The sequence below is a fragment of the Molossus molossus genome, unplaced genomic scaffold (genome assembly GCF_014108415.1).
Source record: "Molossus molossus isolate mMolMol1 unplaced genomic scaffold, mMolMol1.p scaffold_m16_p_19, whole genome shotgun sequence".
Classification (NCBI taxonomy): domain Eukaryota; kingdom Metazoa; phylum Chordata; class Mammalia; order Chiroptera; family Molossidae; genus Molossus; species Molossus molossus.
The window spans coordinates 18,149,570-18,177,203 of NW_023425354.1; the positions used below are offsets into that span (position 1 = coordinate 18,149,570).

The 27,634-nt window shown below is 39.5% G+C and overlaps 1 protein-coding gene and 1 pseudogene across 2 annotated transcripts in view; both read right to left on the reverse strand.

Moving 5' to 3' along the window:
• Positions 1-27,634, reverse strand: part of ACACA (acetyl-CoA carboxylase alpha) — a 250,284-nt gene that overhangs the window by 46,383 nt on the left and 176,267 nt on the right. The window lies entirely within an intron of this gene.
• On the reverse strand, positions 18,910-19,868 carry LOC118633805 (annotated as a pseudogene).

Below are 27,634 nucleotides of genomic sequence, written 5' to 3' on the forward strand. Positions count from 1 at the left end.
AATATTAAAAACAGGCACCATCTGAAGAGTGTCCACGCTGGCAGAACTGAGTAAGGACTGAGTCTGAGAGGAAAGAATATCTTCATCCACTCTCAATATAAATGTAAGCCTCAGCCAGCACTTCATTCATTGGGGTTGGCAGACCTGAGAATTAAGGGCATCACATAAAAGCCAGTGATTAGCAGAGACAAAATTGTTAAAGGCGCTACCAAAGATACGACATAGCCTTTGGAAATTTGGAGATATATATAGAAGTACAAATGAATGCAGTCATACACACATGCTAAGGCTTCTGCTGTTCTTGCTGCTTATGTAGAGACACTGTAAACAGCTCAGGTTTACCATAGCTGACAGGCAATGAAAACAGTCTAATATACCACCTGCTCTCTCCCTTAAATCCCTTTTTGGAGATCAAGATAAACATGTTCTTCCTTTTCCCAGTGCTCCCGACGTTTGACTGAAGTGGCAAAGCATTGTGAAGTTTTGCGCAAATGAAATCACTATGTAATACTGAATGAGTGCAGTATTTATTTGTCAGGATTATTTGTCAGCACAGGCATTGAGATTTCCAAGTTTCATAGATGCAACTTAGCTCAATTTTTTAAAAAATTGCTTTTGTCCTGATATATACATTATGTTGGGGACTCTTAGACTTACAGGCAAATATTTGCAATCATGCTCAAGATGTGAAAAATAATGATGCACAACGATGGAAAGGAGAAATCTACCACTGCTTCCCCCTCTTTATCCAATCTTTCCCCTGTTAAACAATCCTAGGTGGGTCAGGGCAATCTTCTATTTAAAGAAGCAGGGAGGCCCTGGCTGGGTAGAGTGTCAGCCTGAGGACTGAAGGGTCATGGGTTCAATTCCGGTCAAGGGCAAGTACTTGGGTTGCAGGTTCGATCCCCAGCCCCGGTCGGGGTCATGTGCAAGGGGCAACCAATCTATGTGTCTCTCTCACATGATGTTTTGTTGTTTTTTTTTCTCTCTCTCTCTCTCCCTCTCTCCCCCTCTCCCTCCCTTCCACTTTCTCTAAAAACAGGAATGGAATAATATGCTTGGATGAGGATTAAAAACAAAATAGCCCTGCCTGGTCAATGTGGCTCATTTTTTGAGTGTTGACACATGCACTAAGAGGTCGCTGGTTTGATTCCGGGTCACAGCACATGCCCAGGTTGTGGGTCCAATCCCCAGTGAAGGGCATACAGGAGGTGGCCAATCGATGTTCTCTCTCTCTAAAATCAATAAAGAAGGGAAGGAAAAATGGCGGCGGAGTGAACGGAAGCCACACAGACCGTCTCCCAGAACCAAACTGGAATTACAACTGTAACACAGACAAATCGACGGGAAAAAACAACAGAAAAGCAGCTTGCGAGGACCATATAACCAGAGACACTGACTCCATCCCGGTAGGCTTGTGAAGGCGCGAGACGGGGGCTGGGATGCAGCGAAAGCAGTTCTGAGAGGGAAGTTCATAGCACTACAGGCCTACCTCAAAAACCAAGAAAAATTTCTAATTGACTGTCTAACCTCACAACTTAAAGAATTAGAAAGCAAACAAAAAGAAAACCCCAGAGCAAGTAGAAGGAAGAAAATAGTAAAGATCAGAGCAGAAATAAATGACATAGAGACCAAAAAAACAATTCAAAGGATCAATGAAACAAAGAGCTGGTTTTTCGAAAAGATAAACAAGATTGATGGACCCTTAGCTAAACTCACCAAGAAACAAAGAGAGAGAACCCAAATACACAAAATCAGAAATGAAAGAGGAGAAGTAACAACCAACACCACAGAAATACAAAAGATCGTTAACAACTATTATGAACAACTATATGGCAACAAATTTGACAATCTAAGCGAAATGGACAAATTTCTAGAAACACACAGTCTCCCAAAACTATTCCCGGAAGAGATAGAAAACTTGAACAGACCAATAACAACTAAGGAAATTGAAGAGGTAATCAAGAGTCTCCCAGCAAACAAAAGCCCAGGCCCAGATGGCTTCACGGGGGAGTTTTACCGAACATTCAAAAAAGAACTAACACCCATTCTCCTCAAACTATTTCAAAAAATTCAAGAAGAAGGAAGACTTCCAAACACGTTCTATGAGGCCAGCATAATTCTAATTCCAAAACCAGAAAAAGACACTACGAAGAAAGAAAACTACAGGCCAATATCCCTGATGAACATAGATGCCAAAATCCTGAACAAAATATTAGCAAATCGGATCCAGAAATACATCAAAAAAATTATTCACCACGACCAAGTGGGATTCATTCCAGGGATGCAAGGCTGGTACAATATTCGCAAATCAATAAACGTGATACACCACATAAACAAAATGAAGAATAAAAACCACATGATCATATCAATAGATGCTGAAAAAGCATTCGACAAAATCCAGCATCCATTTCTGATAAAAACGCTCAGCAATGTAGGAATAGAGGGATCATATCTCGACATAATAAAGGCCATATATGAAAGATCTACAGCCAACATCATACTCAATGGACAGAAATTAAAAACAGTTCCATTAAGAACAGGAACAAGCCCTGGCCAGTTTGGCTCAGCGGTTAGAGCGTCGGCCTGCGGTCCTGAGAGACCCGGGTTCGGTTCCCGCTAAGGGCACGTACTTCGGTTGCAGTTTGTCCCCGGCCCTGGTTGGTCGTGCGGGTGGCAGCCACTCAATGTGTCCCTTCGCATCGATGTTTCTCTCTCTCTCTCCCTTCCTCTCTCTCCCTCCCACTCTATCTGTACAAAAAATGGAAAAATATCCTCGGGTGAGGGAAAAAAAAAAAAAAAAAAGAACAGGAACAAGACAGGGATGTCCACTTTCGCCACTCTTATTTAACATTGTACTGGAAGTCTTAGCCACAGCAATCAGACATGAAGAAAAAATAAAAGGGATCCAAATTGGAAAGGAGGAAGTGAAACTGTCATTATTTGCAGATGACATGATATTATACATAGAAAACCCTAAAGACTCCATCAAAAATCTACTAGACTTAATAAATGAATTTGGCAAAGTAGCAGGATACAAAATTAACGTCAAGAAATCGACGGCATTCTTGTACATCAATGATGAATTCACAGAAAGAGAAACTGAAAAATCAATCCCATTTACCATTGCGCCAAAAAAATTACGATACCTAGGAATAAACTTAACCAAAGAAGTAAAGGACCTATTTGCAGAAAACTACAGGTCATTGAAAAAAGAAATAGAGGAAGATATAAAAAAGTGGAAGCACATACCCTGTTCATGGATTGGAAGAATTAACATCATTAAACTGTCCATACTACCCAAAGCAATCTATAGATTCAATGCAATCCCCATCAAAATACCAACGACATATTTCATAGAACTAGAACAAATTCTTCAAAAGTTCATATGGAACCAAAAAAGACCCAGAATAGCCACAGCAACCTTGAAAAAAAAGAACAAAGTAGGTGGGATCACAATACCAGATATCAGATTATACTACATAGCGACTGTAACCAAAACAGCCTGGTACCGGCACAAGAACAGGCATATAGACCAGTGGAACAGAACTGAAAACCCAGAAATGGACCCAAGGCAATATGCTCAATTAATATTTGACAAAGGTGGCAAGAGCATACAGTGGAGTAAAGACAGCCTCTTTAATAAATGGTGTTGGGAAAATTGGACAGCTACATGCAAAAAAATGAAACTAGACCATCAACTTACACCATACACAAAAATAAACTCAAAATGGATAAAAGACTTAAATGTGACCCGGGAATCCATAAAAATTCTAGAAGAAAATGTAGGCAACAAAATTTCGGACATTATACAGAGCAGAATTTTCACTGACACATCACCTAAGGCAACAGAAACAAAGGAAAAAATGAACACATGGGACTACATCAAACTAAAAAGCTTCTGCACAGCAAAAGAAACAATCATCAAAATGGAAAGGCAACCCACTGTATGGGAGAACATCATTGCCAATGATGTATCAGATAAGGGGTTAATTTCCAATATATATAGAGTGCTCATACAACTCAACAAAAGGAAGACAAAGAACCCAATTAAAAAATGGGCAGAGGAGCTGAATAGACACTTCTCCAAACAGGACATACAAATGGCCAAAAGACATATGAAGACATGCTCAACATCACTAATCATCAGAGAGATGCAAATTAAAACAACAATGAGGTATCACCTCACACCTGTCAGAATGGCCGCCATCAACAAATCATCAAACAACAAGGGTTGGCGAGGGTGTGGAGAAAAGGGGACTCTAATACACTGCTGGTGGGAATGCAGACTGGTGCAGCCGTTATGGAAAACAATATGGTGTTACCTCAAAAAATTAAAAATTGAACTTCCATTTGACCCAGTGATCCCACTGCTAGGAATATACCCTAAGAAGCCTGAAACACCAATCAGGAAGAATATATGTACCCCCATGTTCATAGCAGCACTATTTACAATAGCTAAGATCTGGAAACAACCCAAGTGTCCATCAGTAGACGAATGGATAAAAAAGCAGTGGTACATATACACAATGGAGTACTATGCAGCGGTAAGAAAGAAAGATCTCTTATCCTTTGAGACGACATGGAGGGACCTGGAAAGTATAATCCTAAGTGAAAGAAACCAAGCAGAAAAAGACAAATACCACATGATCTCACTTATACACGGAATATAATGAACATAACAGTCTGAGGAATACAGTAGACCCAGAAACATGGAAGTAGGGCACAGACTGACATCCCTCAGAAGAGGGGGTGGGGGGGTGGGACGAGATAAACCACAGAACTTATATGCATGTATGCATGACCAATGGACATGCACAACTAAGCCGGGGACGGGGCGGAGGTGGGGTGAGGTGGGGGGTGCCAATGGGGTAAAAAAGGTAAAATATCTGTAACAAAAAAATAAATAAAAAAGAAATTAATAAAAAACATCTATTAACTATAAATATAAAAAAATAAAAAATAAAATAAAATCAATAAAGAAAAAAATATATATAAGAAAAATAGCTTTGGCCGGTTTGGCTCAGTGGTTAGAGTGCCAGCACATTGACCAAAGAGTCATGGGTTTGATTCCGGTCAAGGGCACATACATTGGTTGCGATTCAGCACCTGGTCAGGGTGGTGCAGGAGGCAACAATCGATGTCTCTCACATTGATGTTTCTCTTTCTCTCTCTCTGTCTTTCCTTCTCCCTTAGATACTATCTGAAGATAAACGGAAAAATATCCTCAGGTGAAGATTTAAAAAAAATAGAGAGAGAGAAAGAAAGAAGCAATGAGTACAAAACTCTTCCTGCATCTGAGAATTAAGCTACACAAGCTGAGTCCTTGCTGCAGTCCTCCTTCTCATTAGGGTTATTTCCATTCTCAAGAGGACTTGAGGAGGGGTTTTTAAAACTTCCTGAACAATCGTCGTCACTGGACTTCATCCACGATTCCTATTATTAAAGTCACTCTGGGATTTGCCAGGTTATTGATAAAGGTTTGGTTAAGGCAGAACGAGAGATAGATATGAGAAAAAATATGCAGGAGCAGGGTAAGTGGTAACATAGGGACAAAAGAAAAGAGGAAGGATGAGAGAGAGGAAAAGGGAGGGGGAGGGAGAAGAAGACAGGGAAGAAAAAATGCAATAGTTCATCTAACTCATACTGCTAATAACTTCCTCCCTGACCTGAGAGGACTACATTTTTAAAAGCTGACAAGTAATTCAATCTCCAATTAACAATTTTAAGTGGTGTAGCACATATTACTGTGCAAACGTTTCTCCAGGAATATATCCAAGGGTGAATGGAATTAAATTTCTAGGGAGACAGGAGCAGTGCCTATGTGACCAAGAATATTTGGGGGTTCCAAAATAGTATCTTTATACACAGAATCAGGGTTACAACTTCTTCTCCTTCCCTTTATTGCCACTATTGTCACTGGCAAACTGGAGTGCCAGTTGACAGCTGGTAGGCTAGGGTTGGGGGTGGACAAGTGCACAGTGACATATTGCTGGTACAGGATGGGAAAGCCTCTGACTTGAGCCACAGATGGATTCAAGACCATCCACTGCAAGACCAAAAATCTCTTTATAAGGAGCAAAGTTATAAAGTGGTCAGGATGGCTGATGGATAAATCAGAGTAAAGGGACTACACTACTTGTGGAAGGAAAAGATATTTAGCCAAAAAGAGACTGAGATACAGGCCCGAAATAACATTGGAAGACCTGTTTACTGAGGTATTAGGGAGAACACAGGGATGTGTTAGAAGGCAAAAGGATGATAAGGACTTGAAGGTGGACTGGGTGAGGAACAGAGACTCATTTTTTTTTTTTTCATCCTCACCTGAGGACATTTTTCCATTTTTTGTACAGATAGAGTGGGAGGGAGAGAGAGGAAGAGAGGGAGAGAGAGAAACATCGACGTGAAGGGACACATCGAGTGGCTGCCACCCGCACGACCAACCAGGGCCGGGGACAAACTGCAACCGAGGTACATGCCCTTAGCGGGAACCGAACCCAGGTCTCTCCGGACCGCAGGCCGACGCTCTAACCGCTGAGCCAAACCGGCCAGGGCCAGAGACTCATTTTTAATGTAATGGTGATAGAAAAGTGTCATATGACAGACTGTCAAATGCATGAGAAAAGGCATAGGCTTTTGGAGCAAATACTGACTGCCAAAAGAAATCACTCATCTCGGGGATCCATCAACTGCCCATTTAGCTATAGATATGAGCATGCTGACTATAAGTTACTTCCAAATATGGAAATTTTAAAAAGTCTGGTTTATTGAGGTACAATTTACATACAGGAAAATCATCCATTTTTAGGTGTACAATTCTATGAATTTTGACAAACACAGAGTCATATAACTATCACCATAGCACATTAAAAGTTTTCATCCCCCAAAGTTCCCTCACCTCCTTTGGAATCAATTTCCTTCTCTCACACATGACAACCACTGATCTGCTTTCCGTCTTAACAGTTTTGCCTTTTCTAGAATGTGATATAAAATGGAGTCATACAGTATGTAACCTTCTGAGTGTATCTTCTTTCAGTTGGCACAATGCATCAGAGAGTCATTTGTACCGATGTAGGCACCAGTAGTTCCTTTTTACTGCAGAGTAGTATTCCATTTTATGGGAATACCATACTTGTTCATCTGTTAGCCTGTTGGTGGACATTTAGGTGGTTTTGTTTTTTACAATTATGAATAAAGCTGCTATAGACATTCATGTACAGGTTTTTGTGTGGATATATATTTTCATTTCTCTTGGGTAAATACCTAGAAGAAGGACTGCTAGGTTGTATACAAGTGTCTCAATATATTTTTTTCCCTCTGATTTCTTTGTTTCCTCATTGGTTGTTTAGTAGCATGTTGTTTACTATCCATGTGTTTGTAATTTTTCCAGTTTTCTTCATGTAACAGATCTAATTTCATAACATTGTGGTCTGAAAAGGTGCTTGATATGATTTCAATCTTCTTACATTTATTGAGATTTGTTTTGTGATCTAATATGTGATCTATCCCAGAGAGCTCTAGTTAAAAAATGTGTATTCTGTTGCTTTGGATGCAATGTTCTGTATATATCTATTAAGTCTATCTGCTATAATGTATCAGTTAAAGCTGATGGTTCCTCATTTATTTTCTGTCTAGATGATGTATCCATTGATATAAGTGGGGTATTAAAGTCCCCTACTATTATTGTATTGTTGTCAGTTTCTCTCTTTATGTCTGTTAATATTTGCTTTATATATTTAGGTGCTATGTTGGGTACATAAATATTTACAATTATATCTTCTCAATCCCTTTATTATGTAATGCTCTTTATCTTTTGCTACGGTATTTGTTTTAAAGCATATTTTGTTGGACATTGTATTGCTACCCTAGCTTTCTTTCTTTCGTTCTTTTAAAAAAAATTTTTTTTTTTTATTGATTTTTAGAGAGAGGGGAACAGAAAGGGAGAGAGAGAGAGATATATATAAACATTAATGAGAGAGAACACTGATTGGTCACCTCTAGCGTGCTCCCTGACTGGGGATTTGGCTCACAACCTGGGCATGTACCCTGACCAGGAATAGAACTGGTGACCTCTTGGTGCATGGGTCAATGCTCAACCAATGAGTCACACCAGCCAGGCTACCCTAGCTTTCTTTACATTTCCATTAGCATGGAATATCTTTTTCCATCCCTTCACTTTCTGTCTGTATATGTCCCTAGGTCAAAAGTGAGTTTCTTGTAGGCAACACATAGAAGGGTCTTGTGTTTTTTGTTTGTTTTGTTTTTAATCCACTGAGTCAGCCTATATCTTTTGATGGAAGAATTTAGTCCATTTACATTTAAAGTTATCATTGATAGGTATGCACATATTGCCATTTTGGTCATTCTTCTCTGTTCCCTTCTCTTGCTCTCTTCCCTTGTGATTTAATGACTTTCTTTAGTGTTTTCTTTACATCCCTTTCTCATTTAATTTTTGGTGTATGTATTATAGGTTTTTGGTTTATGGTTAACACAAGGTTCATATATAACAATCCATATCTGTACCAGCCGATTTTAAGTTTAGATTCATTTAAATTTGAACATATTCTGAAAACACTATATTGTCACTCTGTCAATTTTTGCTTTTTTTTTTTTAAATTTTTATCCTCACCCGAGGATATTTTTCCATTTTTTGTACAGATAGAGTGGGAGGGAGAGAGAGGAAGGGAGAGACAGACAGAAACATCGACGTGAAGGGACACATCGAGTGGCTGCCACCCGCACGACCAACCAGGGCCGGGGACAAACTGCAACCGAAGTACGTGCCCTTAGCGGGAACCGAACCCAGGTCTCTCCAGACCGCAGGCCAATGCTCTAACCGCTGAGCCAAACTGGCCAGGGCTCAATTTTTGCTTTTAATGTCATATTTTATATTTTTTATTTTGTATATCCTTTAACTAATTATTATAGTTATAATTTTACCACTTTCGTTTTTTAACCCTCACACTATATTTAAAAACTTTTGTTTCTTTATTGATTTTAGAGAGGGAAGAAGGGACAAGGAGAGAGATAGAAACATCGATGAGAGAGAACATCGACTGGCTGCCTCAATGCCCCCCCACTGGGGATTTGGCTCACAACTTGGACATGTGCCCTGACTGGGAATTGTACAGGTGACCTCTTAGTGCATGGGTTGACGCTCAACCACTGAGCCACACTGGCAGAGCTACCCTCATACTATCTTAATAAGTGATTGATTCACTCTCTTTATTATATATTTGCTGTTGCCTTTACCAGTGAGATATTTTCATTTATATCTTTTCTTATTTCAAGTTATGGCCTTTTCTTTTAAGCATAAAGAAGTCCCTTTAACATTTTTTGCACTGCCAGTTTAGTGCTGATGAACTCCATTAGCTTTTGCTTGTCTGAAAAACTGTTTATCCTTCCTTTAATTCTAAATGATAACTTGGCTAGGTAAACTATTGGTTGGAAGTTTGTTCCTTTCAGCACTTTAAATATATCTTGCCACTCACTTCGTCCTGCAAAATTTATGCTGAAAAACCAGCTTATAGTCTTATATGTAACTAGTTGTTTTTCTTTTGCTGCTTTTAAGAGTCTCTATTTGTCTTTAACTTTTGCCATTTAATTACAATATTTTTTCATGTGGGTCTCTTTTGAATTCTCTGTACTTCCTTCCCCAGGTAAGGAAAGTTTTCAGCCATAATTTTTCTTCTTCTTCTTCTTTTTTTTTTTAATATGTTTTTATTGATTCTTTAGAGACAGAGGACTGGAGACAGAGATAGAAACATCAATGTGGGAGAGAAACATAGATCAGCTGTCTCCTGTACGCCCCCCTACGGGGAATTGAGCCCAAAACCTGTGAATGTGCCCTTACAGGGAATTGAACTGGGACCTCTCAGTCCAGTGGATAATGCTCAATCCACTGAGCCACACCAGCTAGGCTCAGACATAATTCCTTCAAACAAGTTTTCTGCCTTTCTCTCTTCTTCTGGGACCCCTGTAAAATGAAAGTTAGTGTGCTGAATATTGTCCCACAAGTCCTTTAAGGCATCCTTATTTATTTATTTATTTTTTTAAGTCTTCTTTTTGCTGTTCTGTATGAGTGGTTTCCACTGCCTTGTCTTCTAGGTCTGCTGTTGAATCCCTCTATTGTATTTTTTCAGTTCACTATTGTATTATTCATGTCTTAGAGTTCTGTTTGATATTTTCTTATATTTCTAACTCTTACTACAGACCTCACTGTGTTCATCTATTATCCAGAGTTTAGTGAGCATCTTTATGACCATTACTTTGAATGTTTTATCAGGTAAATTACTTATCTACCTTTAGATCTATCAGGGCCAGAAAAGCAATCTTCCCTGGCCACCTAAACCTGGCACTCAAAAGCCATCCCCCTGTGTGGGCTGCACACACCTGTTGACTCTGGCTGAGTTACATTAGTGTCTCAGGTGGGCCAGATTACCCACTATGTTTATTGGTGCTGTGAAAATGACATGGGGTGCAGATTAGAGAATGCAAAAACTGTGCCAGCCTGTGTGGGCACTAGTAAGGTAGACAAAGTCCACAACAATGGCATCTGGCAGTGCTCGGTCCCCAGAAAGAGTCCCAACAACCTCTGCCCCTCTGGAAGATACTTTGAAATTATTAAGTGATATATCTGACAAAATAGACTTTATTTTTTTAATCCTCACCTGAGGATATTTTTGCATTATTCTTCAGATAGAGCGGGAGGGAGAGAGGGGAGGAAGAGAGAAAGAGAAACATCAACATGAGAGGGACACATTGAGCGGCTGCCACCCACATGACCCAGTCGGGGACAAACTGCAACCGAGGTATGTGCCCCTAGCAGGAACCGAATCCAGGACTCTCGGGTCCGCGGCCAATGCTCTAACCACTGGGCTAAACCAGCCAAAGCTGACAAAATAGACTTTTTAAAGGCAACAGTAAGAGACAATGAATGACACAACATAACAATAAAGGGAGCAATCCAACAAGAGGATATAACCCTGAATGACATTAATGCACCTAACAAAGGAGCACCTAAATATGTAAAGTAAATCTTCATGGACATAAAGGGACAGTCTGACAGTAAGACAGTCATAGAAGGGGATTTTTAACATCTCATTGACATCAATGGATAGATCTTTTGGACAGAAAATTAACAAGGAAATGGCAGCTTTAAATGACACACTAGAAACTTCCGGTCAAGATGGCGGCGTAGGTAAATGCAGTATTGCATCCTCCCACAACCACATCAAAGTTACAACTAAACTACAGAAAAGCCATCATTCAAAACCGCCTGAAATCGAGCTGAATGGAAGTCCTACAACTACGGAATTAAAGAAGAAGCTGCATCGAGACTGGTAGGAGGGGCGGAGGCATGACGGGCTGGTCCCACACCCACGTGTGGCGGATAAAAATCAGAAGGACACCCGGGCTGGGAAAGTGCTCCCTGAGAAGTGAGGGGGTCTCCTTCTTATACCAGGTGCCCAGCTCAGGGTTCCAGTGCCAGGATAAGAAGTCCCCATAACTTCCGGCTGTAAAACCAGTGGAAACTGAGGCTGAAGGAGGCTGAGGCGGCTGGAGCCCCAGGCAGCTCCTCTTAAAGGGTCCGCATACGGACTTACTCAAACTCACACCCTCCAGGCTCCAGCGTGGGGGAGGCAGCTTGAAAGGCACCAGAGACATATTGGGAAGAAATTAGTTGTTTGGCATTGGAGCGAGGGCTGGAGAGGCAGCTTTCTTCTGGACAGACCTGCTGTCAGAGGCCTTTGTTTCTTTGGTGACCCCTTCACTGGGACGGTAGACCACAATATCTGGGACTCCAGCAACCTGGCTCACACTGGTAGCCCTGCCCTGGTGACTCCCTGAGGCCCTGCCCCACCCAACTTTCAGGCCTACCCAAGCTGTTGCCAGTTGCTTTACCATAGGATTGGCCTGTCCTGGATCCTGCTTCAGGTTTTCCTAAATTCTTTCAAACAAGCAGCATCTGGTCTCAGCTAGCCCAATACCTCTCCTTAAGTAATACATAGAAGCAGGCGCAGGCAGGCAGCCAGAATGAGGAGACCAAAAAACAGGTCCCATGTGAAAGAACAGAACAAAACTCCAGGAAAAGAATTAAGTGAAATGGAGATAAGCAACCTAATAGATGCTGAGTTCAAAACACTGCTTATAAGGATGCTCAATGAATTTAGTGAGAACCTCACTGAACTTAGTGAGGGCCTCAAGAGCATAAAAAAAGGACCAGTCAGAAATGAAGGATGCACAATCAGAAATGAAGGAGGCACTAAAGAATAATTAGTGAATAAAAAGAATAAAGAATAAAAAGAAATAAAGAATAATTTACACAGATTCAATAGTAGAGTAGGTAAAGCCAAGAAGCAAACCATTGATTTGGAATATAAGGCAGCAACAAACACCCAATCAGAACAGCAGAAAAAAAAAAAAGAAAAGAAAAAAAAAAGAATCCAAAAAAAATGAGGATAGTGTAAGGAGCCTCTGGAACAACTTCAAGCATGCCAACATTCGCATCTTGGGGGTGCCAGAAGGAGAAGAGAGAACAAGAAATCAAAAACCTATTTGAAACAATAATGTCAGAAAACTTCCCTAACTTGGTAAAGGAAACAGACATACAAGTCCAGGAAGCATAGAAAGTCCCAAACAAGATGAACCCAAAGAGGTCCACACCATGACACATCATCATTAAAATGCAAAAGATCAAGACAAAGAGAGAATCTTAAAAGCAGCAAAGAAAAGCAATTAGTTACCTATAAGGGAGTTCCCATAAGACTGTGAGCTGATTTCTCAAAAGAAACTTTGCAAGCCAAAAGGGAGTGGCAAGAAATATTCAGAGTGATGAAAAGCAAGAACCTACAACCAAGATTACTCTATCCTGCAAAGCTGTCATTTAGAATCGATGGCCATATAAAGAGTTTCCCAGACAAGGAAAAGCTAAAGGAGTTCATCACCACCAAACCGTTATTATATGAAATGTTGAAGGGTCTTTTTGAAGAAAAAGATAAAATATATGAACAAACAAAATGGCAATGAATACATATCTATCGACAATTGAATCTACAAACAAAATGAACAGGCAGAACAGAAACATTCTCAGATACAGAGAACATTTTGTTGGTTGCCAAATGGGGGTGGGGTGGGAGAATGGGTAAAAAGGGTTAAGTGATTAAGAAGTATAAATTTGTTGCTAGACTGACAAACCTCAAAGGAAAGGGAGGTTGGGGGGGCGGGAAGAAATACACCAAAGAATGTATATGTATACATATGCATAACCAATGGACACAGACAACAGTGTGGGGAAAGGTAGGAGGGGGACGGGAGTGGGGAGGAGGGGGTCAATGGGGGAAAAATGAGGAACATCTGTAACACATTCAATAATAAAGTTAAAAAAAAAAAAAAAAAAGAAACAGGTTAAAAAAAATGATACACTAGATCAGATGGATTTAATTGGTATTTTCAGAGCATTTCATACCCAAACAGCAGAATATATATTACTTTCAAGTGCACATAGAACATTTTCTACGATAGAAAACATGTTAGGACACAAAACAAGTCAATAAATTTAAGAAGAAAAATCATATCAAGCATCTTTCTACCCATAATGCTATGAAACTAGAAATCAATCACAAGAAAAAACTGAGCCCTGGCCAGTTTGGCTCAGTGGTTAGAGCATCAGCCTGTGGTCCAGAGAGACCCGGATTCGGTTCCCGCTAAGGGCACATAACTTGGTTGCAGTTTGTCCCCGGCCCTGGTTGGTCGTGCAGGTGGCAGCCACCCGATGTGTCCCTTTCACGTCGATGTCTCTCTCTCTCCCCCCTACCCACTGTATAAAAACTAACAAACAAACAAAAAAACTGAAAAACATAGAAAGACATAAAGGCTAAATAACATGTTACTAAACAATGAATGGGCTAACAATGAGATCAAGGAAGAAATCAAAAGATACCAGGAAAAAAAGAACAACCCCAAATCTTTGGGACACAGTGAAAGCAGTCCTAAGAGGGAAATTAATAGCATTACAGGCCTATCTCAAGACACAAGAAAAATCTCAAATAAATAATCTAATTCTACACTTAAAATAATTTGAAAAAAGAACAATAAACAAAGCCCAAAGTGAGAATGAAGGACATAATAAAGATCAGAGCAGAACTAGACTAAACAGAGTCTAAAACACAATACAAAAGATCAATAAAACCAAGAGCTGGTTCTTTGAAAAGATAAACAAGACTGACAAACCTTTAATCAAACTCATCAAGAAAAACAAAGAGAGGACCCAAATTTTAAAAAATCAGAAAGGAAAGAGGAAAAAGAGGAAAAGTAACAATGGACACCAAATATAAAGGACTGTAAGAAAATTTTATGAACAACTATATACCAACAAATTGGACAATCTGGATGAAATGGATAATCCCTAAAAACATAAAATTTTTCAAAACTGAATCAGAAAGAATCAGACAATCTGAATAGACAGATTACAACTACTGAAACTGAAGCAGTAATAAATATAAAAAAAACCTCTCAACAAACAAAAGTCCTGTACCAGATGAAAGATCTAACACCTATCTTTCTCAAACTATTCCAAAAAATAAGAGGAGGAAAGACTCCCAAGATCATTTTATGAGGCCAGCATTATCCTAATTCCAAAATCAGACAAAGACACTACAAAAAAAGAAAATTATAGGCCGATATTCCCGATTAACATAAATGCTAGAATCCACAACAAAATATTAGCATACTAGATCTAGTAACACATTAAAAAGGTCATACACCATAATCAAGTGGGATTTATTCTGGGGAAGCAAGATTGGTACAGTGTCTGCAAATCAAGAAACATGATACACAACATGAACAAATTGAATACAAACCACATGATCATATTAATTTTTTAAAAAAGCATTTGATAAAATCCAGTAAACTCTCAGCAAAGTGGGAATAGAAGAAACATACCTCAGTGTAATAAAGGCCATATATGACAAACCAACAGCCAACATGATACTCAATGGGTAAAAACTATAAGCTTTTCCCTTAAGATCATAAACAAGACAGGGAGGTCCACTTTCACCACTCTTATTCAATATAGTACTGAAAGTCCTAGCCACAGCAATTAGACAAGAATAAGAAATAAAAGGCATCCAAATTGGAAAGAAAAAAGTAAAACTTCAGCCCTGGCCGGTTTGGCTCAGTGGATGGAGCATTGGCCTGCAGACCAGAGAGTCCCAGGTTTGGTTCCCGCTGGGGGCACGTACCAAAAAAAAAAAAAAAAAGTAAAACTTCATTATTTGCAGATGACATGATACTGTACATAGAGAACCCTAAAGACTCCACCAAAAAAACTACAAGAACTGATAAATGACTTCAGTACAGTAGCAGGATGCAAAATAAATATACAGTAATCAGTTGCATTTTTATGCACCAATAATGAACTATTAGAAATGTAAACTAAAAAACAATCCCATTTACTATTGCTTCAATAAAATAAATAAAATAAAATACCTAGGAATAAATTTAACCAAGGATGTAAAAGATCTGTACAAATAAAATTATAAGACAGAAAGAAGTTATATGGAGAAAGAAACTGAAGAAGATATAAATAAGTGGAAGCATATACTATGTTCATGGGTAGAAAGAATTAACATCATTAAAATGTCCTTACTACTCAAAGCAATCTATAGATTCAATGCAATTCCTATCAAGATACCAACGGAGTATTTCACAGAACTAGAACAAATATTACAAAAACTAACATGGAACCACAAAAGACGCTGAATAGCCACAGCAATCTCAAGAAAGAAGAACGAAGCTGGAGGAATCACACAATCTAATAACAAACTATACTATAAGACCATAGTAATCAAAACAGCATGGTACTGGCATTAAAACAGAAACATAGATCAATGGGGAATAGAGAGCCCAGAAATAAATCCACACCTTTATGATGAATTAATATTTGAAAAAGGAGGCAAGAACATATAATGGGGTAAAGATAGTCTATTCAATTAATGGTGTTGGGTGAAGTGGACAGATACATGCAAAAAAAAAAAAGAAATTAGACCACCTTCTTACACCATACACAAGAATAAACTCAAAATGGATTAAAAACTTCAACGTACGACTCAAAACCATAAAAATCTCAGAAGAAAATAAAGACAGTAAAATCTTGGACATTTCTCTTAGCAATATTATTTCTGATACGTCTCCTTGGGCAAAGGAAACAAAAGAAAAAATAAACAAAGGAAACTACATCAAACTAAAAAGGTTTTGCACAGAAAAAAGAAACCATCAACAAAATTAAAATTAAAAGACAACTCATTCAATGGAAGAACATATTTGCCAACAATGTATCTGATAAGGGGTTAATATCCAAAATCTATAAAGAACTTATACAACTCAACACCAAAAAAATGAACAATCCAATTAAAAATGGGCAAAGGATTTGAACAGATAATTCTCCAAAGAGGACATACATATGAAAAGATGTTCAATGTCACTAATGATCAGAGAAATGCAAAATAAAACCACAAGGAAATATCACCTCACACCCGCCACAATCCTACCATCAATATATCAACAAACAAAAAGTGTTGATGAGGATGTACAGAAAAGGGAGTCCTCATGCACTGTTGGTGGGAATGCAGATTGGTGCAGCCACTGTAGAAGACAGTATAGAGTACCTCAAAAAAAAAAAAAAATGAAATGCCTTATGACCCAATGATTTTGCTTCTGGGAATATATCCAAAGAAATCTGAAACACTGTTTTGAAAGAATATATGCACCCTTATGTTCACTGCAGCATTATTTGCAATAGTCAAGATTTGGAAGCAGTCCAAGTATCCACCAGTAGATGAGTGGATGAAAAAGGTGTGGTACATTTACACAATGGAATAGTCCTCAACCATAAAAAAGAAGGAAATCTTATCATCTATGACAACATGGATGGACCTGGAGAGTACTATGCTAAGTAAAATAAGCCAGTCAGGGAAAGTAAAGTACCATATGATTTCATTTAATGTAGAATCTAATGAACAAAATAAAGTAACAAACAAAACAGTAACAGACTCATAGAGAACAGACTGATAACTACCAAAGAGGAGAAGGGTTACAGGGCTGGATGGAAAAAGTGAAAGGATTAAGCAAAACAAAACAAAACAAAAACACCCACACACAAAAACAAAAATCCCACATTAATAGACATTAATATGATGATTACCAGAGGGAAATAGGGGTAGGGGGAGGTAGAAGAGGTTAAAAGAGGGATAAATGGTGATGGAAGAAGACTTAACTAGGGGTGGTGAACACACACTACAATATATAGATGATGTATTATAGAATTGCACACCTAAAATTTATATAATTTTATTAACCAATGTCACCCCAATAAATTCAATACAAAAACAAAAATATAAATTAAATAAAATTAGCAAGTGAATCTCCTTCACTTATGTTCTAGGCTACTCTTAAACTACTGCTTTTTTTCTTTTTTAAGTTTCTCTATTTTTATTGATTTTTAGAGAGAGAGGAAGAGATAGAAACATTAATGAGAGAGAAACATTGATCAGCTGCCTCCTGCATGCCCTGCACCGGGGATCAAGCCCGCAACCCAGGCATGTGTCCTGACCAGGAATCAAACCAGCGACCTCTTGGTGCACAAGGGTTAATGCTCAACCACCGAGCCACAGCAGCTGGGCTCAAACTGCTGCTTTTTGGTCCCAGGGCAAAAGCGTCTATGAGTAAGCCCTTTAAAAGCAGGATCTTCATACCCTACAGCCCCATCTTTCTCCTGGACATAGCCCAATTGGTTTTCTTTTCTGCTTTAAATATTAAAAATTTTTCAATTACAGTTAACATTCAATACTGTATTAGTTTCAAGTGTACAGCATAGTGGTTAGACATTTATATCACTTACAAAGTGATCCCCCTAATAAATCTTGCACTCACCTGACACCATAAAGTTATGACAACAGTATTGACTATATTCCTTAAGCTGTACTTTATATCCCTGTGACTATTTTGTAACTGCCCATTTGTACTTCTTAATTACCTCCCTTTTTTACCCAGCCCCCCAATCTCTCCCTGATCTGGCAGCCATCAGTTTTTTTTTTTTGTTTGTTTTTTTAATCCTCATCTGAGGACATTTTGTTTTTTTGTTCAGATAGAGTGGGAGGGAGGGAAGGAGGGATGGAGGGAGGGAGGGAGGGAAGGAGGGAAGGAGGGAGGGAGAGAGAGAAACATCGATGTGAAAGGGACACATCAAGTGGTTGCCACCCAAACAACCAACCAGGGCTGGGGACAAACTGCAACCAAGGTACATGCCCTCAGCAGGAACAGAACCCGGGTCTCTCTGGACCGCAGGCTGATGCTCTAACCGCTGAGCAAAACTGGCCAGGGCAGTTTTGTTTTGTTTTTTGGTATCTATGAGTTTGCTTCTGTTTTGTTTGTTCATTTACTTTGATTTTTAGATTCCACATCTAAGTGAAATCATATGGTATTTTGTCTTTCTCTGTATATGTTACTTAGCATAATATCTTTTAAGTTCATCCATTTTGTTGCAAATAAGATTTCATTCTTTTTATGTCCAAGTAATATTCCATTGCATATATGTATCACATCATCTTTATCCATGTGTCTTTTGATTGGAGCATTTAATCCATTTATATTTACAGTAATCATTGACAGGTATGTAGTTATGCAATTTTATGGTTTTCTGATTATTTCTATAGTTCTCTGCTCCTTTCTGATTCTCTCGCTCTTTTCTCTTGAATATTCATGCTTTTCTGTAGTGTTGTGCTTGGATTCCTTTCTCTTTATTCCTTGTATATCTCTTGTAGATTTTTGGTTTGTGGTTACCATGTGCTGTATTTATTTTTTTTATTTTTTTCCCCAAGATTAAATGATTATTAAAAAAGCATGCCACACTGTATAGAAATCAACATTCTCTCCCATAATTTTGTGCATCTGGGACTATAGAAATGTCACTGTCCCTGTCTCACATCTTCAAATTAACATTCTCAGGTCACAACAATAAGTCTTCCCAAAGGGCACCTTCTGGAAAAACAAGCTATTTCCTTGGCTCATATTTCCCTCTTTCTGTGGCATGCTCTAGCAGTCTATCCAAGAAGTATACACTGGGGAGTAAGGAGGGCACCCACCAGCAAGCCCACAGTTGTTGATAGCCATGAGATTAGAGACTAGCACAAAGGGATAGGTCAACACACTGGCAAAAAATCCTGTGACAGCTTGGGAATACTCTTCATTTCACTCATGGTGGAAACCCCACTGTCCAGTGCATAGGTACTAACAAGGTAGGCCAGTGAGTTACAGAGCCACAAAGAAATGATGTCACCAAGGAGGCGAGGAATAAGACCTGCAAAAAATCCTAGTATGCCCTATTCCCGGTTACTATGGAGTCACAAAGTCCACAGTACTTAGATTATCTGCCAATGAATTGCACCATGGATCTCAGACTGATCACCTGGAGGGATGTATGATGAGGGTAGCAGCAGAACGAGCCATCATATCTCGTGTTGTCTCATTGATAACTCGGTCAAAGGAAGATGAGGCTTCTGTCTGTCCATTTCCAGGTCCTAACTCCTCAACCTTGTCAGACTCCTGGTAATGCTGTAAAGCTTTACCATGGACCACAGTCCCAAGAACTCCTGAACACAGCCTTGGAATTAAACCTGTAAACAACCCATGCTTCCCATCGATGCTCGCAATGTGCTAAGCATAACAAAAGAGACCAGAAAGCTGACATACTTGCCGCCCCAAAATATTTCATCCTATTGTTGGAGGAAGAGGTTCATATCCCACATCAGCGGCTGGAACAAGATGGTGAGACTGGAGCACAGGAGCATCTGACTGGCCGCGTCCCCCATGATGGCACCCGCGGACAGACAGACTGAGTCACCAAGCTACCAAGCCAGTCCCGGATCACTCCTATATGCTTTATTTATACCAAGCTACGTTTCTAGAAGTCTATTTTAATTTGATGGTCACTTAAGTTCAAACACATTCTAAAATCATGACCATATTTACTCACCCCCTTCACCGGTTATGTTTTGTCATTATTTTTAACTTTGTGTGTGTTTTGTGTATTTCTTAATTTACTATTGTAATTAACATGATCTTCCTACTTTTGCCTTTTAACCTTTGTACTAGCTTTAGTGTTAGTTGATCCACTGCTTTTATTTTGTGTTTGCCTTTGTCAGAGATAATTTTTTTCTTTGTGATATTTTCTTTTCATGTTTTCTTCTTCTACCCCCCCCCCCTTTCTTTTTAAATAAGTCCCTTTAACATTTCTTGCAATACTGGTTTTATAATGAGCTCTAGCTTTTTGTCTGGGAAGTTCTTTATTTCTCCTTCAATTCTAAACCATAGCTTTGCTGGGTAAAGTAATACTTAGTTGTAGGTCTTTTCTTTTCATGACTTCAAATATTTCGTGCCAATCCTTTCTGACTTGCAAAGGTTCTACTGAGAAATCAGCTGACATTCTTATGGTAGCTCCCTTGTAGGTAACTAACTGGCTTTCTCTTGCTGCTTTTAAGATTCTGTTTTTAACCTTTGGCATTTTAATTATGATGTGTCTTGGTGTGGGCCCCTTTGGGTTCATCTTGTTCAGGATTCTTTATACTTCCTGTACTTGTTATGTCTATTTCCTTAACCAGGTTAGGAAAGTTTTCAGTTATTATTTCTTTAAATAGGTTTTTAATCTCTTACTCTCTCTTCTCCTTCTTGTATCCCTACAATACTAGTGTTGTTACACTTGATGTCCCACAGGTCCCTTAAACTATTCTCATTTATTATTTGTTGTTGTTGTTCTCATTGGATGTTTTCAGCTACCTTGTATTCCAAATTGCTGGTTCAATCCTCTGCTATATCCAATCTGCTGTTGATCTCATGTAATATATTGTTAATTTCAGTTACTGTATTCTTCATTTCTGACTGGTTCTTTGTTTTATATCTTCTTTTTTATTTTCTATCTCTTCGTTGACATTCTCACTGAGATAATCTATTCTTCCCCTAAGTTGAGTGAGCAACCTTATAAACAGTGTTGTGAACTCTGAATCTGGCAGATAGCTTGTCTCCATTTTGTTTAGTTCTTTTTCTGGAGTTTTGTCCTACTCTTTCATTTGGGACATGTTTGTCTCCTCATTTAGGCTGCCTCCATTTGTTTGTTTCTATGTGTTAGGCAGATCTTCTACATCTCCCAACACTGGCTGGGTGACCTTAGGTAGAAGCTATCCTATGGGTCCAGAGGTACAGTCTCCCTGGTCCCCTGAGCTGGTTACTCCATGAATGTCCCTTATGTGGGCTGTGTGTGCTCTCACATTGTTGAGCCTTGATTTCAGTTGGAACGTCAGTGGATGGGACTGACCCTCAGGCTGACTGGCTGTGAGGACTGGCCATGACAATAGTGGACAAGCTGTTATGCGGGGACAAGATTCACTTTAGTGGGGTTCTGGTGCCTGCTGAGTCCACCCTGTGGGTATGTAATTTGTGGCACTAATTGGGTGGTACTCTGGTGTGGTCAAAAGCCAGCCACTAGGTGTGCTGGTTCTTGGGCCTCTTGAGAGGGGCTCTGTTGCAGGCCAAAGTCAGCTGTTGCATGTGCCCAGCCCAGAGCCACCTAGTAGGAACTCGAAGTGATCTGCATTTGGTAGCTTCCCATTATGAGCTTGGAGGTACCTGAGGGTGGTTATACTATGAACAGAGGCTGGCTGCCACTACTGCTAAATTTGTGGCCGCTTAGCAAGAGGTACAGGGCATGCCAAGGCCAGCTGCTGCTTGTTCGAGGTTTGTAGACCTTCTTATTTTTCTCTCTCTCCTGACTGTGGGTCACAGTGCCAGGGGTGGGGTTTTTGGCAAGACCATGTCTCTGCCTCTCCTATCCATTTGACATTGTGACCCTATTATCCTTTGTTATAAAGTAGATATTCAACTAGTTCTCAGGTTCTTTTCAGAGGGAATTGTTCTGCATGGAGTTGTATATATATTTTGTGTCTGTGGGAGAAGATGAGTTCAGGACCTTCTATACCACCATCTTGAACTACATCTTGACACTGAGTTTTTCTTTCAACATCCTTATCAGGGCTAGAATTAATCTATAATAAAGTCAAATTATACCACTGACCCTTGAACAACATGGATTTGAAATGCATGAGTCAATTTATACACAGAATTTTTTAAAAATAAGTGTACAGTTGGCCCTCCATATCTTCTGGTTTCGCATCTGTAGATGCAACCAACTATGGAATGAAAACAGCCTTTATGATCTGTGGTTGAGAATCTGTGGATATATAGGGCTGACTGTATGCATTGTATTACCCCATTTCATATAAGAGACTTGGGTGTCTGTGGATTTTGGTACCCATGGGGGTCCTGGAACCACTGTCCCATGGGGGTCCTGGAACCAATGTTCCATGGATACCAAGGGGCAAATTAAGTTTTAGCGAGGTTAAAACTTATAAGCAGATTGTTGACTATGTGAGGGGTTGGCATCCTTAACCTCCATGTTGTTCAAGAGTCAACTGTATCAGAGTTGTTCTACTGAGCTGCACAAACCTGATTTATCTATTAAGAAAAGGCTTACTTTATCAATGGATCATACAGAAAACAAAGACACTCAAAACCTGATTATATGTTTCAATGCCCTTGACTTCTCATATTTGCATCTTATGTTACTGGTTAAATATGGGTGGGTTCTTTTCCTTAATAACACCGATTTTTCAATTTCTCTTATGAGCATACTATTTTCAAGGATGTAAATTCCAGACACTGAAGCATTATTAAAATTAGGAACCAGTCAAGAATCAACCAGAAAAACCTGAAACCTAGGCATGGTAATCTTAAAGATTCTCCTTTCACAATTAAACACTCCTAACTATGTACATTAGCTGATCAGGGTGTGTGAAGATGGTCACACTGAATGAAAGGGAACATAGCTAGATTTGGATCCATGCACAGGGGACATTCCCTAGAATGATGAACAGCCATAAGGCAGGTTTCTAAACAGTCTCGTTTCACAGTCTTTATCATATTCACACAGCAGTCTGTGCACAGCCAGGGCCCAGGTCTGTCTTCCTCCTAGAAAAGACTGGAGTCCATGCATTTCTAATCTACCAATGTGTGCAGTTCTTGCACTTTTAATTTATGAGTGTTTGGGGGGGACCTCTCTGACTTGGGAACATATTGGCTTGGTCTAATGCTTGGAGATTATTAAACTTGGAGCTATGCTCCACTATCAAGTCTACAGATCTTTTATTTAGAAGATATGGTGCTCTAAATGCACAAAGAGCTCCCTGTCACCTTCACATTAAAGCCCCTAGTGCCTGGTAAATGGAATTATATAGCTGTCATCTCCTTTCCCCAAAGTTTTAAGAGTACAATGGGCTCATTTTTTCACACTCCATCCCAGCTTCAGAACTAAGAGACCTACTTTGTATTGATTTAAGGTCTCAGAAATAAATAAACCTGCTTCACTGCTGTGATTCACAACAAATTCATGATACACTATTGCATGATATATTTCAAGCTCTTGCTCTGGCTCTCTTTTTCCTCTGGTGAGTGATGGGGGAGGTGGGAGGTAGTGGGGAGCTGCAAAGCTGACAGCCTGATGGTTATTGGAGATGGCTGCTGACTGCAAATCCAAGAACAGACACAGTTGGAGGAATGCAGGGTTTTTTTTTTTTAACTGGGGGGCAGGGGTGAGAAGCTAATTTACTTGGGTTTCAGGCTGGGGTTGGGGGAAAAGTAAAGTTAAGGGGGAAAGGGTAAGGTAGGTGGAATAGCAAAGCTTCAAGTGAACACTAATTTGCAAAGACAGAGCTATGAACATTTTTAAAAAGAGAGAAAGGTGAAGAAAATCCAGTATATGAAGGTGTAACAGATGACTGACAGGAAAATGAAGAAGATGAACCATTCTGCCAAAGGGGCCATGTTCACAGTCCTAAGAGGGCACTTAGCTTGAGTTCAGAGACAATGTTTTATTAGGAACAGAAAGTGCAGAGACCCTACATGCCACAGAACCTGCGAAGTAAAGGCATTTCTTCATTCCTATGTTCAGGAAGCAACATAGTCCTGGAGGTTGAAACAGATACTCTGGAGGTAGGGTAGAGATATTATGGAGGTCCACACATACAAAGTGAGCTAGAGACTGCTCACTGAGGTGAGAGGGCAATAAATTCTAGCATTTCAGATTGTGTGTGTCCTTAGAGCTTTAGAGTACCTCAGTCTACATCATTTTATTGATTCCTGAAGGAAATACCACCGAACCCTGGACCAATGAGTTTTAACTAGTTCCTAAATATACAGCACCCAAAAAGACCTATCTTCCAATTGTATATCACAAAGATTTTCAATTGATGTGCTACAAGAATTTTAAAAATATGCACTACCTGACTATTTAGTGAGAAGCACTGACAGCTTTTCCTTTATACTGTCAAATTAAAAAAATGACAAGAGTCAACACAACAATAGCTGTCTGGTATCAATGAATAGATATTATACTTTTTTTTTTTGTCAGATCGCTAAAAATTATATTTTTTGGTGTACTGCAGAATTTTAATAATTAGTTTATGTGTGCCATGAGACGGACAAGGTTGAAAATTACTGGTATATGAGGATCCTGACTTTCATCTAGGCAGGTAATGCAAAAGCAGGACATAATCAGGCTACTAAAAGCCTGATCATGGCACTGTGCATCAGACCCCTAAAGTTCCACACAGTACTTTCAATCAATAGTTGAGGTGCTAGACTTTTTAAGGATCCTCCACTTCCAGCAATCATAATTCTATGGCCACTTGTAATCATGGACACCACCACCACCATCACCACCTGGCATTAATTTTTCTATAATGTGGATAAAAAACAAAATAAATGCCCTGGCCAGTTTGGCTCAGAGGTTAGAGCATCGGCCTGCGGTCCAGAGAGACCCGGGTTCGGTTCCCACTAAGGGCACGTACCTCGGTTGCAGTTTGTCCCCGGCCCTGGTTGGGTCATGTGGGTGGCAGCCACTTGATGTGTCCCTTTCATGTTGATGTTTCTCTCTCTCTCTCTCCCTCCCACTCTATCTAAAAAAAAAAAAAAAAAATCAAGACAAAAAGTTTTAAATTACCCTGGCCAGTTTGGCTCAGCAATTAGAGCATAGGCCTAAGGACCAAAGGGTTGTGGGTTCAATTTTGGAAAAGGGCACGAACCTGGGTTGCAGGTTCAATCCACAGCCCCAGTTGGGGTTGTGCAGGAGGCAACCAATTGATGTGTCTCTCTCACATCGATGTTTCTCTGTCTCTCCCCTCCTCTTCCCCTCCCACTCTATCTAAAAATCAATGGAAAAATATCCTTTGGTGAGGATTAAAAAAACTTTTTTAAAATAATTAAATCATCCCTGGCCAGTTTGGCTCAGCGGTTAGAGTGTCGGATCGTGGACCAGAGAGTCCTGGGATCGGCTCCCGCTAAGGGCATGTACCTCAGCTGCAGTTTGTCCCCAGCCCCGGTTGGTGTCGTGTGGGTGGCAGCCAGTAGATGTGTCTCTCTCACGTTGATGTTTCTTTCTCTCCCTTCCCCCTCTCTCCCTCTTGCTCTATCTGAAGATGAATGCAAAAATGTCCTCAGGTAATGATTAAAAATAAATAAATAAATAAAATTTTAAAAAAGCAAAAAAAAAATAATAGTTAAATCATTATATTTTACAACTCCTGTTTCTAATCTCACTAGCATGTAATAATTTTACCTATCACTAATATATAATGTCACTAATATATAATACCCTGATACAACTCCTGTTTCTAATCTCACTAGCATGTAATAATTTTACCTATCACTAATATATAATGTCACTAATATATAATACCCTGATACGTAGTAAATTTTAGACCCCCTCCTCCTCCAGTTGATCCTCTCCCTGTCCCAGCCTAACATGGTTTCCCTGGCTACAAATCAATATCCATCTTCATAGCATAACAGACTACTAGAAATTAAAGAGAATTTAAGTTTAATAGATCCTCTGGTCTTCACCTTGAGGAGGGCAATGGATTTTACAGAGAAAATTGAGGCTCAAATAAATTAAAGCCCAAAGTTGCTTTACCTATGGAAGAGAATAATCTAAAGGTTTTCATTTGCTCTTTTTTTTTTATCTAAAGGTTTTGTAATTTCAAAAAGTTTGAGCACAGTTATAATAGCTTGTCAAACATGATAAACACTGAATCTACATTCAATGCCCCAGCAGGGCCTCAGAGCTTTTACTTCATCTAGAAGTTCTGGATTGATACTGATTGCAGGTTCTCCCATCATCAGACTCTAAGCCACCAAACCTACATGGGGCTGTCTTAGAGAGTCAGGAGCAACTTCTGCAATGGAGCTCTAACCGGCGAATCCATCCTGTAATTTCTCCAAACTAGAGAGTTTGGGATCAGGCTGCTGGCTGATTATGAGTCACTAATTGAGCCACACATACCCGGCACAGTTTCCTCCCATATTTGAGGAACAACAAATGAAAAACAAAACCCCAATGAAGGGCCAGGGGTTTTATGTGTGGGGATGGTAGAAGGGCTAAGGAGATATTTCCATTGCAATCCTTTCTGAGAACTCATTCATAATGCTACAGCAGGGCTTACTAAGGAAAGGAAGAATAAATGCCCTCTTTAGAAAGGAGAGTGATCCCATCTGGAGCTTTTGGAGTACGGGGACTGTCCATTGTGAAAATAGGTAGTTAGGGACTTTTAAAAATGCAAATTGCTGGACTGATCCTTAGAGTGATTATGGGCTATTGTACCAACAAGTCCTTGGGGACTCTTGTAGACAGATGACTGACACATATACTACCCTATCAGGACTGAACATGGTGCCTCTCACGTTAATGGCTTTCCAAAGTGCAGTGATTGTCTTTAGATAACATCTATTGGGAAAGTCAATACATGAATGTACTGGTACAGTGAGGACTGACATCTAACATTCTCTTAAAGGAATTTTTGCCTTCAAAGGAATAGAAAATACAGAGAATGTTGTGTTTGTATTTCCTTTCCAGGGCCTGGATGATGAGTTGCAATGAGAAAGGACCCTAAATGCATCTCAGGAAACACTACAATGCTAGTGATTTACCTAATTAACTTCTTATCCTCACCACAACCTGGTGGATGGGTATTATTATTATTCCCATTTTACAGTTAATACAACTGTGACCCAAAAAAGGTTAAGTAGGTTGTCCGAGATCATACAACTAGTAGGTGGTAAAGTCCAGAATTAAAACTGGCAGTTTGACTCAAGTCCATGTTCTTAACTATTCCACCTTGTTAAGTTATGTGAAAGTTACGATGCTGCCTCAGAGTGAGAGCTAAATCTCCCCTTCCCTTTTTGAGCCTCCATGACTCTCTTACGTTGTGTGTCACAGTCATGGTGAATATGCAGAATGTACAGTGCAGGCCCCTGGTGCTACAAGCTCATGGGAGGATCTCTAATACTGTACTGTAGTCAGCAACTACATATTTCATATCGCACTGATACATTAAAATATGTATTTGGAAACTGAGATCAAGAGAGGCACTTACAGCAAGTCTTAAAAAGCAAGTTTGGCAGAATTAGCCTCCTACCAGCCTAACATATAGTCCTAGCCACACCCATCGCATAATTTATTTTTTCCTGGCAGACG